This window comes from Manis pentadactyla, chromosome 1 (genome assembly GCF_030020395.1).
Source record: "Manis pentadactyla isolate mManPen7 chromosome 1, mManPen7.hap1, whole genome shotgun sequence".
Lineage (NCBI taxonomy): Eukaryota > Metazoa > Chordata > Mammalia > Pholidota > Manidae > Manis > Manis pentadactyla.
In genome coordinates, this window is record NC_080019.1 from 106,169,309 (window position 1) to 106,185,341 (window position 16,033).

The window sequence follows — 16,033 nt, forward strand, 5'->3', positions numbered from 1 at the left end:
GCCAAAAGATTTACATAGAATAAACCTACATGTGTATGTCTTTTGTACCATATACTTTAACTCATTGAGCCTCTATTTACTCATCTTTAAAACAAATGATAGTTCTTACTTTGTTATGTTGTAGGACAGGTTAGAGATAAAGTGTAAGTAAAATACCTAATATAGATCCTGGTTCATTGTGGGTGCCCCCTCTCCCTCACAACCCAATCAATAGTAGCTATCAATGCAATTATTACATTAAAGAAAGGAGAGTTCAACTAAAATAACTTATGACTGATCATTTGAATTCCGACTTAAAAGCAACTCAAAAATAAAAGAAGACTCTCATGATTAGGGATATACATAGAGTAGCAAGGACTTACGAGAATCAAAAATGTGAATATAATCTTAGGCTGCATTAATAGGTGTTAAATATTTATATTAAGGAAGAGAGAGAGACATGTCTGGAATTTCCAAAAAGATAATGTGTACTCAAAAGTTACTTACTTACTGGTTTATAAATTGGACTTGCAAATACTGTGGTCATCTCCAAGTTTATTATTCTTATTCTGCTATGTTGACAAATGGCACATACTCTGAAGAAGACACCATTGGTGTCAATTTACCCAAAAGGCATTTCCAGTGAGAAATGTCAAAAAAAGTTAGTGTGTTTTATTCCAGAAATAAGAAAGTTAGAGAGCAGGTGGGTGAGACAGAATGGGGAACCATGTTAAATGGATAAAGGAATAAGCTTACCACAATCTTACTCCTGGGGGCAAACCTGAGACTGACAGACAGAAATTATAGGTTGGCAGATTTATGCTTAATATAAAAAAAGCTATTTTGAATTCCCCGTGTTTCCCAAAAAGGGACTAATTTATTCATAAGGTAAATCCCTTTTGTGTAACATATAAGCAAATGCTTCCTGTCCCCTTGGCAAGGAATATTTTTATGCCAGGATTTGGGGAGTTTGTTTAGCCCTTCAGCTCTGCATTCTAGTATTCTAATACAGTAGATATCAGTCAAGAGATAGTTAAGAAATACTCCTTAATGGCTTGAAAGGCATCCACAGAAACGATTGTTTTCTTAAACTTCTTCAAGAATTTTGTAATAATAAGAAGTCCCAATAATATGTAATGTCCTAAAGGTTTGAAAATGAGTTTAAAATACTTGCTCATTATCTCATTTAACATACCTTTATGATTCATTAATGTTAATCTTTATTTCCAAACTTTTTATCTACCTCTTCTGATTTATGTATTTACCAAAGTTTGAGATGAAAATACACAATGTTTACATTTTAAGCGTTTATTTTTTAATCTTGCTGAAGTTTAGACTGATTTTTTTTCTCTAGAATATAGTGGAAATTCTTTTATTTAATTCTTTCAGGGCTGGCATTTGTTGATTATTGAAAGAGACATTTTAAGGGAGTAATCATTAAAATGATGCACATATATATACCTAAACATATCCATTACTCTATTTATATGAATCAATATACACTTATTCACTAATATTATGGATGTGTCAGTTGGATTTCCACACATCCCATCTTCTTTGCATCAATCACATTCATATGATTTGCAGTTTTGTGAACTTCATAGTGGAATATAACCCATTATCAAGCAATCTGAATGAAAAATGCTTTTGGGTACCCCTCCCACTCCTTCCCAGCTCCTAGTGGGGTTAGTTAGGGGTGCTTTCAACTGAAAATAGGCAAAATAAACTTCCTACGCCTTATGTAAATTCTTTCCATTCTCTCTCTCTTCCCTTTCTCCATCTTTCTTTCATTTATGCCTCCTTCCTTCACTCATTCCTTCCTTTGTCTCGTTAAATAAGAAATCTGGAGATAAGAGACAGGTGCCATTATGATAGTAAATCTTATCTGAACTTCTTTGGGACTTTCCCTTATAGTCACAAACAGCCACTACAGGTTCAAACATTAGGATCATATTCTACGGACCTCTGTCCTCTTTATGAGGAAAGCAAAATTTCCCTGCTTGCTGCCAATTAATGAGTGCTTCTATATTACTGGCCAAAACTGTGTCATATGACTACATTAGTTAATTTTAACTGATCCTGAAGTCTCAGAATGGAGAAGGGTCTGGGAATGGGTGTTGGGTTAGTAAAGCAAAAATAATTAAGTTGCATAATTACAATATTAAGTGCAACTGGCAAATGAATGTTTATAGAATAATACAATTGATTTTGACAAGCATACAACTCACTGATGAGATCAGAAGTGCATGGATATATTCCATAATAAGTACTAGCTGGGAGAGTGTAGTGTTTCCTGGATAGCTGTTGAATATATTTGAGAGGGAAATTTTCAGGTAATCCAAAAATAGGATTAAGTCATAGATGATTAAGAAGTTAAAGTGATCATTGCTAGAATAATTTTTCATAATAATCAACACCACTTATATTTTTTAAGATACATATACATATATTTGGTGACTATCCTGATATCCTCTCTGGGCCAATAGGGAGTATGATGTATAATTTTTTTTAATATATATTCAAAAATCCCTAATTTAAATCTAATGTTTTAGATTAATGCAAAATAGATAATCCCATCTGTGCGCTCTTCAAGGGACCAGGTTGTGCCTTTCTCAGCTTGTGTCTCCTATAGCCAGCAGGTACTAGTATGTGAAGAGGTCTCATGGACAGTTGCATTGAAAAGTAATGATGATAATGACAGCAGTGACAATAATGACAAAGTTGTCAGAATACTATGTTGGGTTATATGGTGGCAACTTATTAAGACACTGAAAGAGTTTTATTCTCATCAGTTCATGTTTATAAATTCTCTCTACTTTTGGGTGAAGCAGTTATCACTTTCATTGGCCAGATGGAAGGTCTACCTTGGTGGTTTGTCATTCTTAGACTTGACGTTGTTTACTGAGCAAGTTAAGCTGAAATCCACCCGTAACCTGTATAATTTCTGTAAAATTTCTTATACTTTACAAATAATCCTAGATTGGTTAATTGCAGAAAGGCCTGCTAATGTCAAAGTCAGCAAGAACATTCTAATAATCTAATTCACAATAGTAAAAATAATGTACTGTAAATTTTAAGTGGGAGAAAATGTGTGCTTTTTCTTTTAGAGACCCCGAAAACCTAAGTGTCATGCCCTTTACAAATGAAAGAGTTTCCTATGTCTGTTTATGTTAGCAGCTAGATCAGTCATTGCTTTTATTTTGTTGTTCCCATACTCTTTATAGCTTAATGCAATAATTCACTCAATTTATGTGAAATAGTGGCATCACCAGTTTGGCTGCTCTGTATATAGTTAAGGGGTTTGGTGAAGTTATTTTAATTAGTAAGTATTTTTTTTCCTATATTAACTGGGATAAAAGTAGTTTTAGTTTCAAATTATCTAAATCCAAGGTAGATCATATTCATAACATTAAAACTTTCATTCATGCTCCTTATTGGATTGTTGTGTTAATATTTTTAAAGCTGTCAAAATACAATCACTGTAGCAATTTTTAAATTTTGTAATAGCAGAATTTGTAATTAGTTCACTGGTATAAAATTTTACATGTCCTATAGATGTCAATAATAATTATCAATGTTCCAAATTTACTATAATATCTTTAATTCTATTTCTTCCAGAAAGCCATGTTAAATTTTTCAAACCATAAAGCTTTAAATAGATAACCCCCAAACTATTCAATGGTTATCTATAAGCTATGTCATTTAAATTAATACATAAACAATCAATTGCTTATTGCTTACCTTAGAATATAATTTTGTTTAAGATCATTACTTTTCTGGACATCCAATGCCTAAAAAAGTTTGAGTTGAACAAGGATTTTGGCAAATTTGGAGATAAGTTTTATAATTCTTATATTTTTGGCTGTATATTCCTGAAGTTAATTTGTAGGAATACAGTGAAATGGTGACAGGTATTAAAGATTGTATTCATGGGTAAACTTTTTTATAAGATACAAAAAACCATAAGCATAACAACAAGTAAAACTTTAAGAATAAAACACAAAACTCAAATGTGTGACTGTGTAATTCCTCTTAATTCCCTGAATTCTGTCTATTTAAAAAGCAAAACATTTTATCTCAGTCTTTTACATTCCAATTTTTTGTTTTGACTGATACTGGTTTGGAAATTTTCACCTATTAACCAGAAAATCTGCATGTGCGAGAACAAGAAATGGACTGAAAGCCAGATACAGAGTCTGAATGGGTCTTCACTGTATTATCTGCCCAGAATGTAGAAGAAACAATTGACAGTTAAGAGACCATATAAGGAAGTGATTCTTAAAATGTGGCTTCTGGATCTGATGCATCAGCATTATCTGGAGTGCTTATTATGAAGTAAAACATCTAGGTACATCCCTGATAGATTGGATTTAATATAACTGAAGTTTTCATGGATATTTACCTTTGTACAAGCATAATTGAATTGGAAATGCACTAAAGTTTTGAAAGACACTGACATATTAATTCTCCATTTTTCCCCAGATTCTTTATCATATTGAAGACCTAGAAAGTAGTTTTAGATCTGTTTCCATTTTATTACCTTCATATTCATAGTTTAATACTATGGTATGACTATGAAGGACAATTCTGAATATTGTACAAACAACTATTCAGGACATTAGACATTACATCAATAACCTTTGCATACAGAAAAAAATTTTAGAACAATTAACATGAAGAAATTTCTACAAGGAATGGATAATTATCATTTTATCATGTATTCAGAACCATGATATCAGTGTCTTTGTATCTTCATGCTTCGACTGTACAAAGATGTGTTAGGCAGCCTGTAAGATGGTTTCCAGTGATTCCTGTCTCTTGGTATTCACTCCCTTTGGTAATACCTTTCCCATAAGTGTGGGCTGGATTTTTTGACTTGCTTCCAACAAATAGAATACAACATGTATAATAGAATGTCATTTCTTTTATTAGTTTATTAAAAGACTGTGTCCTCTTGGGTACTTGCTCTCACTCACTTTGAGGGAAGTCAACAGCTACATTGCAATCTGACCTGTTGAGAGGCCCACTTGACAAGGAATGGATAGAAGTCTCTGAACAACAGCTAGTGAGGAACTGAGGTCCTCAGCCCACAAATACCTGAATTTCACCAACAAGTGTGTAAGTGGGCTTGGAAGCAGAACCAGCTACAGTCATATTTCAGGGATGATCACAGCCTTGAACGCCTCAACTGAGACCTCATGAGGGACCTTGAGCCAGAGCCCCAGCTGAGCCTATTCTGATTCTTAATGCACAGAAAGTAAGAGATGATATATGTTTGATATTTTAAGTTGCTAAGTTTTAGAGTAATTTGTTTTTTAAAAAAAGAAATCAATATAGAAGCTAAGAGTTTCATTAATAACCTCCTGCCAGGTTCTATTATAATTGACTTTTGAACAGCACAGGGGTTAGGCATGCTGATGAGCTGTGCAGTTGAAAATCTGCATATAACTTTGACTCCCCAAAAACAGCTACTGTTGACTGGAAGCCTTACTACTACTGTAAATAATTTATTAACACATATTTCATGTGTTATATATATTCTATACTGTATTCTTGCAATAAAGTAAGCTAGAGAGTGCTTGCTTTGGCAGCACATATACTAACACTGGAACGATACAGAGAAGATTAGCATGGCCCCTGCGCAAGGATGACATGCAAATTCATGAAGCGTTCCATATTTAAAAAAAAAAAAAGTAAGCTAGAGAAAATGTTTTTTCAAATTGTCACAAATCTCCAAACTTTTTCAATATATTTATTGAAAAAATCCACATGTAAATGGACTCATGCAGTTCAAACTCATGTTGTTTGAAGGTCCAGTGCGTCATGATTTCTGCTTTCTGTGTTTTCCAGAAATAATTTTATTTGAGTTTCCATGGGTGAGTTTATACTTTAGACTGCTTTGAGTCCTTTTTTTAAAAAGGGTGGTATTAAAAAAACTTACATAAATAACTCATAATTTTTTTGCCTCACTAGTACAGCCCTCATCCAGACAATTTCTATCACCCAAGCTGAATTGTAATTGCAAACTTACTTATTTTTTCATTATACTCTTTTTCAGCAGAATTACCTTTCTAGTGCTTGGACCAGAATAATACTATCATAGAATACCAGCACTCAAATTTATTTTAAATATTCTGGAAATTAGTACTTTCGTTTTATAGATGAGTAATCTTAGGGTTTTTTTTAAGATAAATCTACCCAAGATAAAACTACTGCTTGAACTGATGACTCTTTTCTTGTGTTTCTCTGATTCTTTGACCATAAACTTAATGGGTGGTAGAAGGAGGCGCTCAGCAGCATTTTGGGAGATGAGGGAGATCTAGCCTGGGACATGACCCATGTCATGTATAACTTCTAAAATGGGACAGTCCACCTGTACTAATATTTCAACAGTGTTCTCAAATTCCCTATGCTTCTATATACTATAGAAGTTCTATATACCTGTCTCTCTGACTCTTTTTCTCTTTTTCACTATATATATGTGTGTGTGTGTGTGTGTGTGTGTGTACATATCATACACATAGACATATCACATCAATGTGTGTATATGTATATGTGTGTGTATATATATATTTTATATATAAATATAGATGAATATGTCTCACTGCTAAATCATATTTAACCAAGTCTCCAGTGTCATCCATTTTTATGATAGCATCTATAAAGACATGAAACCCGTTTTCAAATTAATAGTGTTAACAGCACAAATAGGACTGCATTTTAGATCTATTATATGCAAGGTGCTTTGGATTTCATTTTGGATAAACAAAATGGAAAGACAATTGAGACAGAGACACTATTATAGTAGAAAATTCTCTGCATAGAGAGTCAGGTATTTAGTATTTGACTAGCTGCAAGACTGAGAAAGTTATTTTATGTCACAGTGTTAACTATGGATTAAATTTTAATGATATAATGTATAAGCAAATGTTTTAGAAGACATTTACTGCTCCAGCACTCAGTAATATATGCCTTATTTGCAATTATTAAAATACAGAAGTTGGGTTTGTTTTGGCTTGAAATAAATTAATTTCTTCCATCTCCTTGTTCATTTTGCAAGTATTGCCTACCTCTCTTGCATGGAAGGTTCTGAAATACGTCTCTTCTTGTACTTGATGGTAGAATTATTACACAAATACATGCCAGTCCATCACCCTTCACCATCAGAGGAATTACTCTCATTTCTTGTTTAAATAAACTTCCTCCAAAACCCCAGACCTAAATTAAATCAAAAAGTTTTAGAGCTCAAAGACAGAATAAGTCACTATAAAAAGTGGGACAAAAGAAATCAGGCATGCCAGATGGAAAGTTCAGACTGGCCAGTATCTTTAAAATGTCAGTGCTGTATAAAGAAGGCTTTGTAAGCCGTCAATCAACCAGGGCTCTAGAAACAGGCAGGTGGCTAAGAAATTAGTCTTTTTTCATTAAGCCTTTGAAAATTATTTTCAAAGAGAACTGAATTTGAGGACACTTATGCAGGTGTATTATATCTAAGGAACTAAAAAAAAGTGAAATGGAGGAGGAATTTCTAGTAAGATCTTAGTAGCTGCCAGAAATAACCTCTTGTATTCATAAATAGTAGGGTCTGAAGTTAACTTAAACAACATTCTGTTTATTTTAGTCTTGTGTTGCAATTTGACCTATTAAAAGACAGGCAAAATTTGAACCTGACTTTTTTATGTTATTTGTTTATTCACTTGTTTGAAACAAGATTAAAAATTGATACATTTTTCTTTTGGCCATGATAACCAATTCATAATCCTTTGGCAGTATCCATTCATCTCAACATAAAAAATGTAAAGTAAAGCCTTCAGTTTTCAGGATCTCAAAAGAAAAGGCTACAGCAACCTTAATGGTGTAGGGAACTCCTGCAGAAAATCTTAGAGTAAACACTTTTTTTAGAGTGGAGGCATGTCCTTAGTTCACACTTAACAAAATTACTCCTTAGCCTTGTAGCTGTTCCAACCTAACTGAATTCATGCTTGCTAATACACATGAAACAATACTAAGGTAAGTCAGCATTTATACAGTGCTGCCTATGTATCACTCACACTAAGTCATACTCATATATTTATTTTATTTTTAAAATTGTGCTTTGAGCTAAGTTCATATTATTCCTATGAGGAAATGAGTGTTAAACAATCTGTATAAATCCCTCCTTCAACACTTCATTCCTGCCCCAAAGAGGTTTTTAATGTTATTGAATCAAGGAAACTATTTATTGTCTGGTGGCTCAGAGAAGAAAGACTGTGGGAGTCTGGTTGGTTTCGAATACTGGTTCTATCACTTTTCAGCTGTGAAAACCTTAGGTAATAGTGGATCTCTCCATACATTTGAGCTTCATCATGTATAAATTGAAAAAATGTAAAAAGTTAATTTTTGAGGATTAAGTCAGATACAGTGTATGAAACTGCCTAGAATGGAACCTAGCACATACTATGGACTCAATAAATGTCAGTTGTATTTATTATTTGGATTTCCTCCATGATTTATATGCAAGGAATATAAATTTTAGAAGTCATTGGTTAGTTACCTTAATTGAGCAAGTTAATTATTAGAAGATTTTTTAAATGTATTTTTTAAATGTGTTTTCAAATACCATATAATTTAGTTAGAAATAATAATCACATATAAAATAGATCATATTTGCAGTGCATTGAGCAATATTGTAATGCAAATAAAGTTTTGACATTTTATTAAATTTGGGCTAATCAGGGAAGATTTTCATCAAGAGATAGATGAGAGATTTATTTTTTAGAGGTCGGTTTTAAGAATAACTTTATATATGAAACCTGTTAATTGTCAAAATTTTAGAAAATAAAAAAATTGAAGAGTAAGTTAAAAATCACCCACAAATTGATAATACAGATTTTTTTTAAAGTCTATTAATATTTTGGCATATTATCTTATGGTCTTTGCATATGTGTAAAACATATATTTAAAAATAACATTTGATCATTTCTTACATAGAAATCTGTTACCATTTTCTCCACTCATTATTTTACAATTTTTTTTTTCATTTTATTAAATGTGGGTCTTATGAGTGAACTAAAGAAAACAAAAAGTGTTCCTTGGCTTTGGGGTAGGGAGTGAAAGATAGTGAAAATAAGAAAGTAACAAATGAGTTTTATTCAGTGAAGGATGGGATAACTTATTTCACTTAAGAATGGCAGGAAATAAAATTCCACATTTAAAGGTGAGAGTTAACCTCTAGCCCTGCAGTCCAGGCACGATGACATTCTTTGGTATTCTGGAAAGAGCAGAAGAGTTCACGAGAGTCCACAGTAACACCATTAACAGTATTCAACACTTTGGCAATATCACCTTTGCTGTCTAATAGTCACTTTGCTTTTGACGTGCAGCTTGACCCTCCCCTTGCCTTGTTTCTTCATGTGTAAAATGAGACATCTGAAAGATGGGTCCAAAAATCAATAATGTACCATTCGAATCCTTTTACAAAACTGGAAAGCATTGTGTAAAGAGAACACTCTGAAATGTGAGCGGTCAGGCCCACACTTGCACCCTCATCATCTTAGTGTCCTGTGGCTCTCACATCACAATGCACACAGAATATGCTTTGGAAATGCTTCAGACAATAGACCACAGTACATTTGGAATGGAATTTGCATTGCCTCTCTCTCTCTCTCTCTTTTTTCTTTTAGATAAAAACATGTTTTCTGAAGTGATTCTGATAGCTATTAGTTTTGGTCCTCTGGCAAATAGTTTTACTTTTTCCTGAAACTGGCAATAGAACAGATAGTTCTACAAATTTGCAGACATGACTCAGTTCTTGCTAATCATGTTGTCCCCTTTGCTTGGACAGAGTGACCATCCATAAGTGGGGATAGAGCACAAGCAGGTACAATCAATTGGAAATCTTAATGGAATTAAGTGTGAGGGTGGGAGGAAAGACCTGTGTTTCTGGTTAAGATGGAATATTAGGGACTGGAACTACCCTCCTGCTCGACACAAATAAAAACTGCAACAGCATGTGAAGCAATAGCACTGAAGACATAGGACATCGGACAGTGAAGGGAAGTGATGCCTGAGAGAAGGGAAGTAGGAGGTGACTGTGAGTTGCCCCTGTGAGTTGCCCAGCTCACTGCCTAGAGGAGGAATCCAGGCTGCTGTGCTGGGAGGGGGCGCCCAGCCTGAGCAGCACCATCTCCTTTCCTTGAGGAAATGGAGATGGGAGTTTGGGGAAGCTAAGGTTCCAAGAGTTTATATTCCTTTTTATTGCTAAACTACTTCAATTTGGGTTTTAGTCATTTGAAGGAAAAGAGACCTAATATACCTTCATATATTTCATTTTCCTGTCCATTTCCTTTATCCCTGAGTTCCTTTTTAAATTTAGTCAACCCTCAGGCATCACTGAGGTCACATGCTAAGATCTGACAAGTGCCCTTTACCATGTAGCCTCAAGTATAAACTGCAAGAACCACAGACTTTTAGAGTGATTTTCGAATTAAATTGTTAAAATGTGTTTTTAACTTAGTGCTTTCTGAAAAATCTATTCTTCCACAGATAGGCTTACAGCTATCTTCTATTAGGGCTGGAAATTGACTTTCTAGCCACTGACACTTGACAGGCTGTTTATTTTCTTATAATAACAATTGCCAATTGGTCACCAATTTCTCTTCTCACAGAAATAATGAAGGCCAGCTATGATGAACTACACTCTCTGTAGCCTCTCTGACAATTTTTATATATCCATGGTTGATATTGGTAATTCCCTCATTTCCCATAAAAGAAAAAAATTAAAGACAATCAATTCAAAATGCTGTCAAGGGTGAGGCAGCGAGAAGATAAAGGCATTTGCATGTTATTCTTAACTTGACTACTGAAGCTATCACCAAAGAGGATGGAATGTCAGCACAGACACATTTTTTTCTTTCTTTAATTTTAAAAAAGCTCTGCAGTTTCAAGATAAAATGTAACCTTGCAGTTGCTAAGGTAACTGATTTTTTTATTCCTCTTTAGGAGTAGCAGAACAAATTAGGTGAAGAAAACTTCTGTAAATTGTCAATACATGGATGCCCTAAGGCTACAATAACTAAATGGTTCATTGGAACCCTAGATAACAATACTTTGGGCAAATCACCTGGAATATGGATTAGTTGTTGGTCTGAATTGTTTTTTGAGCAATTTAATGCAAATGGATAAAATCATTGTAACCCTTCCTTTTCTAGTGTTGGCAACCTTTCCTCCCCTTGTTAATTTTGTGCAACTGAATACCTATCAGTGTTCCTAAGAATGAGGCCCAGGATAGAAAATTTTTAGATTCAATAAGACATGACAAGGTTAACTGCTGGCAATGGTCTAACTTCATAATGAGCAAAAATTATAATTATGATTATGTATTGATTTTCCCTGTTGCTGCTCCTCTCTGGGGCATCTTTGCAGTGTGGCATCATTAATCTCACATCACTCTGCTGGAAGGATTATTCATGAAAATATTTAGAATTATAGAATGATGGTCTGCACATGATAACCTAGTCACTATCTTTGCTTTCAAATAATCCCAGTGTATTTTGACATTAAAACACATTGATAATATCTATATTTCATGGTTTCTAAGATGCATATTTTTCCATATTTTAATATCCCTGAAATTAGGAAGCATCTTCCAATTGGTGGTACCTTACAATTGCCATTGACCACTCTTCATTTTTAAAATATCTTGTAATGCAATATGGTAATCAATGATGCCATAGAATGGATAAACTATGGTATTATGACATGAGTTTGACCAAGTTTTGGTAAAACTTTCCATTAACTATTTCAACTTGCCTTACCAACCAGTATATTACCAGTAAAACATCACATATTTCTAGACCCATCTTCAGTGATCCCAGCTATCACAGTGTCATTATGAATGTTTTCACCTGCTAGTGTTCTGGTGGATGATTTAGATGTCACAGGACCATCTCTCACTATCTTCCTGTGTAAACAATGCTTCAAAATGAACAAGTTAACAAAATAGGTTCAGTCTTTATATACTAGGGAAGAAAATCTGTATTTGCTATTAATGTGTATTTCATTGATGCTGCCTCAGAACTATACCTGAGCATCTGATTAATGAGTAACCCCCATTCACAGGTTACACACCCTGGGATAGAAGCTCTGGGTTGTGGTAGGGTTTGGAGGCAGTTGCCTCCAAATCAAGTCACTCATTAGCTGTGTTCCCTGGTAAATCAGTTAATCTCTCCCAAACTTGGATTCCCATCTGAGAAAAGGGATTATGATTTTACTGATTTGGTTATTGTTCAAAGATTAAACCAGATGAACTAATGTGGTATAATACCATAACTGGTGCTCAATGGTTTTTTCCTTTTTCCCTTTTTTTCTCTATACCTGCAAATTGGGTTAATTTTTCTTTTTGTGCCAAATTAATGAAAAAATATAAAGCTTTGTGTTTCACCATTTTGTAATTATCATTATTGTTCTTAATAGTTTCTTACAGGATGAAAAGTTATAACTAGGAAATGTTAGTCTTGTCTAAGTTGGGAATTCAAAGAACTAAGGCAGTTGATTCATGAAGCCCAAACTGAGGAAAGTAAAATTGTAGAATTAGTCTTAAAATAATCTTATAATATCATTAAGAAAGAGATTACATATTTCATAGGCAGGATCTACTTTTTATGATTATATATTTTATTGCTTTAATATCACACTTGATAAATATTTGGTGCCATTTGGAGTGCAAAGGGCATGGACTTGGCAAAAAGACAGAACTGAATCTGTAATATTAGTTGGGAATCTCTCTAACCACGAAATTTTTTGTAAGTTACTTGATTTTCATGAGCCCCAGTTTCCTGTAGGTAAAACTAAACTCATATTGTTGTTGGGAGAATAAAGGTGATAATGTATGTGAAGTGTCAAACATAATCAATGAGTTAGTATAGGTACTAAATAAGTGTAAATTTCCAATACCACACAAATTTCTTTTGAAAGGAAAATATCCCCTATAGGTGAAAGTCAATTGTAATAAACTTCAAAAGACATTTTAAAACACAACCTTATTAAAGGTAAATTCATTGGAGAATCAATTCACTGTCTTTGGCAGTTTGGAGACAAAACAAATGCCCAAGTCCTTGTAGCTGAATGTCAAGGACTTTGAACTCAGTAAGGAAATAAAGGTGAAGTATCATACCCACATACTCCAAACCTATAATTCTCCACTACTGGATGTTTCTGTGTATTAGTTTTGATGAAAAGGCTGGGATTTAGCAGGGTTTTATTTTAGTTTTTTTTTTTGAATGTTCGAGATAGGAAAAGATAAAGACAGTTAAAATTAATTGCTACTTGATAGACCTAAATAAGAAAGAAAAAATTGCTCTGTTATAGGTTAACTCTATAAACTCTCTATTAGTGTGGGCAAGTTCTTAGCATTTTAGAAAATAAAACAATATTGGAAATGTGGTATCTGATTGCCTACATATTAAAATAGAAATGTTTGTCAAACTTGAATGATCTAAATGTAAAGCTTAGGAACATTTTAAAGCAGTGAGTTGGATGGATTATTTCATGTGAGTTAGTGTGTATGTTGGGGGGTGTATTTTGAGGGATAACAGCTAAGGAGGTGTCATATTGTCTTCTGTGTTGTCTTAGTGATAAAGCTCATTCAGATAATGTTTGAAAGTGTCCATATTAAAGCATCAGGGCTTTGTGATTAAGAGCTCTGGAATCAGAATGAGGTTACTCTCTTACCTTTGTCAATTAACAAAGTTTGCATTTAGAATGTTTTTCTAAGCCTTAGGTTTTCCCAACTTTAAAATAAAGACAACTTTGTAGAGCTGTTTTAAGTGGTAGAGTCTGTTTTTGAACCCAAGCAGTCTGGTCCCAGGACTCGTCACTGAACTCTGTATCAGTGGTTCAAGGTGTATTTTGTTTAAAAAGATTATATTCAGATCACTTTACGAGGGTGTAGAGAAGAAAAGAAAATAGGTCAACCAATTACTTGATTAAAAATTAAATTGTGTCATAATACTGTATAATTTTAGATAAAAATATGTAACCTAACTTTTGGCCCAATCATCTCAAGATCTCATGATTATAGTTCACATTATACATTTTATATATGTATACTTCATTAAATCAGAGAGGTTGAAATTACAAAATAATATCTATTTATTTTCTAGAGTCTAATACATTCTACCTAGTGTATTGAACTGCATTAGATTTCATGTTGTATTTTTTTTAGCACAATGTCTGCCTGTTTGCTGTTCCTGGTACACCTGTAATAAAGGGTTTTAGGCAATAGTGCTCATTTGAAACTTTGTTACATGCTGGGATCTCTTCTAAAATTAAGAATTTGATTTAATTTTGGTTCAGCAATTACTCCCAGTTTTCCAAGTATAAATTAGTATTGATCTATAAAAGGAACAAAGAAGACTGAATTTTTATATGCTCTATTAAAGAAGGTACTTTTATAGTCTTCAAATGATTCTTTTTTCCCCAATTCTCAACTGGTCATAAATTTAATTGAGAACCCAAGAACCTGTTCATGAAAATGATGAGGAACTATTCAATAAGTTATCAAATTCCTCCCCCACCTCAGGATTTGGTAGAAAGCCAGGAAAGCTAAGTCATGGAAACAAAGTTTCTGTTAAGGCTTCCAGAAATATAGAGGAATCTCAAGGTGCTTGGGTGCTTGGGGTTGAAACAATATAACAATGTATTTCCCCCCTCACCAGGACTCAGTGGTATGGAACGGCTTGTTAATCATAGTCATGAAAGCCCATTAGTTTGTAATACATTATATTGGGTAACCTTTACAGAAATGGGTTAAAATATAACTAGCATCCTGAATACACCTATAGTGACCTAATAGCTCCTATTGCAACAGTTTCTGGGTACTGACTCCCCCTTAGCTTTGTAGTAAATGTATAAAAGGCATAATAACCCTGCTGTACTCGGGGCTCAGACTTTTGGAGATTGCTCTCCTCTGAGCCCACCAACATAAAATCAACCTCCGCCTTCCAAGACCTCCAGTTGCCGCTTGGTTCTTCTGTCAGCGATCCAATCCAGGTTTTCTGGTTTTCTGTAACAACAAAAAATATCAATGCAGCATATTTATATTATGCTACTTTGTTAAAGTACATCATGTATTTCAAGGCAAAATTGCATATTAAATGCTTGTTCACAATGTCATTAATTCAATGATATTGAGCAAAGACCTAAAGCTGAAAATAAATGTAGTTTAACTATAGCTTTGGTTGTTTAAATACTCTTTAATTATAATAATGTATGGCTCAAAAATTTATCTATTGGGTTTCATTTCAGGCACTCCAAAAGACTGTTACTTAGTTTAGCTGGATACCTTCAGAACAACAGAACCTTGATTAGAGACAGTGTATAACTATCTTATCCGCTACAAGTTGTTTATTATGTACACATGAAGGAATTTTCTAAATCAGATGAGATTAACTATTTGTAATTTGTACTTTATGGTTTAAGTAAAAAGAAAGCTGAACTTCAGTCTCACTTTCATTTGTTTTGGATCTATTTATTATTACCTGTCTTTTTTGAACCTTTAACTTTAGGGAATTAAGAATAAGGAAAAGTATCAATTAAAACCTGGCTCCAAAGATACCTGTATATAACAAGACTGTTGAAATAAAGTTCCTACAGAATTTCATCTCAGTTTTTTAAGCTCAACTGATAATTCACTTTCTCTATTTTTAAACTGAAAATAAAATTAAGTGTCAAGTAAGAATGTTTATGCAATTGTATTGATACTGTAAAATCCATATTAAATACTTGTGATAAAAATAAAATATGCTACTTAACAAATAAAGGCATATTTTGAAAGCATCCATTGTGATATTTAATAATTGTAACTATGTAGCATATTTGATTTCATGTTAAAAAAGAATGTGAGATGATCATGAAAGCCTATCAAGTATAACAAATGTCTCTAATAAGAACAATACTTAGCCTATGGTTTTCAGAATAGGTTATTCACTTGTAATGGATTTAATAATTTTGTAAGTTGAGTCAAGGGAAGATATTTAGTATACTTAGTATGTTTACAGAAATAATGAAAAAAGAA

The 16,033-nt window shown here is 33.4% G+C and overlaps 1 protein-coding gene and 1 non-coding gene across 7 annotated transcripts in view; both read left to right on the forward strand.

Annotated features, from left to right (window-relative positions):
- NAALADL2 (N-acetylated alpha-linked acidic dipeptidase like 2) overlaps nucleotides 1-16,033 on the forward strand; it is a 1,368,824-nt gene that overhangs the window by 460,447 nt on the left and 892,344 nt on the right. The window lies entirely within an intron of this gene.
- LOC118932931 (U6 spliceosomal RNA) lies at nucleotides 5,555-5,661 on the forward strand. The gene has a single exon (XR_005032959.2). It is a non-coding gene; the product is annotated as a U6 spliceosomal RNA (small nuclear RNA).